The 2,273-nt window shown below is 33.0% G+C and overlaps 1 pseudogene; it reads right to left on the reverse strand.

Moving 5' to 3' along the window:
• Nucleotides 1-252: 252 nt before the first annotated feature.
• On the reverse strand, nucleotides 253-1,353 carry LOC123653856 (annotated as a pseudogene).
• Between the last annotated feature and the right edge of the window lie 920 nt (nucleotides 1,354-2,273).

The raw sequence follows: 2,273 nt of genomic DNA on the forward strand, positions 1-2,273 counted from the left end.
GAAACTTCATAAATAATATAATTGAGTTCTTAGATAAAAAAGAATAACTTATCAAAAACTTCTATTGGATACTGTGATCCGTCAGATTACGTTATCCACAACCGGTGAAACAGGCCCTAAAATTTGTGTACAGTCGTAATAAAAAAAATCTACTTCTATATAATTATCAATAATGCTTATGGAGCGAGTCTCTGCCTGCGTCATTTATAATGAGTGATAAAATAATATGGTTGTGTGTGTTTTGCATTATGTTTTATTTTCCATTAATATGATAAATTTGATGAACCGTTATTTATCATTTTAGTTCTATTGTAGAATTTGTTGTCAATTTGTTAAGTCTTGCAAATAATATTGTATCTGAAAGTAACTTCTCTGCTATAAATCTTTGATAGTTGTCAAGTTTTCTTAATTATAGGCCGACGGTCCTCCTGAATGCTAGCGCTTCTTCATCATTTATACGGTCAGCTATACTGTCTCTTGTGTTGTTCAAGTTCATATTATGAACATTATTTTGTTTTTTTCAAAAACTTCAGTGACCTTTAATCTTTTAGCTTTTGTTTCGTCTTTCTCATCTTCTTCGTATTTATTGCCATCCGATTCCTGTATTTTTTTTATTTTTTTGGTAAATGTCTTTACAACATTTAATGATCGAAATGTTTTTAAATTAGTACGAAAAGCAAAATATATTGTAATTGCAATTAGTGAGCGTGGTAACGTTAATCTTACGTCAATTAGTTCCCCCTCGGTGAAGTCGAGTATATTGTCGTCATCGTCATTGTGAATGAACGCCAACAAATCGTAGTACCAAAGCGTTGGCCGGTAGTTGAGCCCTTTCATTCTCGTTGCCATAACCTGCACAAAACATGGTATAATTAAAATGGATAAAACACTAATTTTAAGGTAATCTTTTTTGCTTCATTTAAAATTAATACGCGTGTTTTTTGTTGTTGAGTTATTTCTTGCATTTAAATTTTAAAATATAACTGTTGTTAAGCAATACCTTTTTGTATTCGCGTTTACACAGTCGTTCGCATATTTTCAATCTTTTTTTCATTGTTTTCAAACTACCGTCCTTTTGATAACATTTAAAATTTTCGAGTAACGTATTATAAGCTTGGTTTCTAGCTTCTTTATTGGCGTAAAGCGAGTGAGCCTGATCCCATAGACATGGCAATTCTTTATATTGTTTTAATAATTCAATTAATGCCTTTTTGTCCATCGTCATCATTTTGTAGTCGGGATCTACTAGGCGACCGTTCTAATGTTTGCGACCAACTCGACTGCCGAAAACGTGGTCACTCAACTACGCGACTGAGGTCGAGTGTAGTTGTCCCTGTCTTTCATCGTTGTAAATAAAGAGCAAGCGAATATATCAAATTGCCCCAATAAGTCGGCAGCTGTGCGCAGTATGTTCACGTGTTTTTTTTTTTGATGACTATGTGCGTCCTTCTGAAATTAAAATTAAATAGTTATGGTGTGTTGTATGGTTCCACAATTTGTATTGTTTTTTTTTTTTTGGAGTTTTTTCTAGTGCAATAGTGAACTAATGAGACTTACGCTTTTTGTAAGCTGTTTATGCAAGATATGGTAATGAAAAATACCAGAATTTACTGTAAAGACGAATAAATAGCAAGTGTCAACGAACATTTTTATGTTCAAATACCGCAGTAATAGCTCTTAGGAGTTAAATCCAGCCGCGTGTCAGGGCCGACACACTTTTTTTATATCTGGTATTTCTCTTGTTTTTTATAATGAAAAAAATAGATTTCAGCATGTTTCTAATAGGTTTTTTTTCAGCCTATTTAGTCTAATTATAGACTTCGGTATACTAGTTTCAATGACTTAACATATCAATTTCCCAGTCAAGTATAGTTGGATCTCAAGTACAACTGTATCCATTATTGAATAAAATTAAGATTTCAATCTTCATTAAGCATTTTTTTATCTGTAGAAAGACAAGAATACAAAGAGAGAGGAACAAGGAAACACGCCAATCAAACAATTTTCGGGGTAATGACAGTGTTCCGGCGTTATTATTGCAATGACATAAAAGTAATTTAAAAAAATTCTACAACTCAAAGTGTTTTAGCGGTTATGTATATATCTCGCTCAAAACCTGGAGCAGCCCGTCTAGAGATGTATCACAGCTAAATAACAGTAATAGCCTGCTGTTAACAATTATTTACTCTTTTACAACCATAAATATATGCCTATTATTCCGATTCAGCCTGTAACATTCCACTGCTGGACTAAGGCCTCTGTTTCCATGTAGG

The sequence above is a fragment of the Melitaea cinxia genome, chromosome 5 (genome assembly GCF_905220565.1).
Source record: "Melitaea cinxia chromosome 5, ilMelCinx1.1, whole genome shotgun sequence".
NCBI lineage: Eukaryota > Metazoa > Arthropoda > Insecta > Lepidoptera > Nymphalidae > Melitaea > Melitaea cinxia.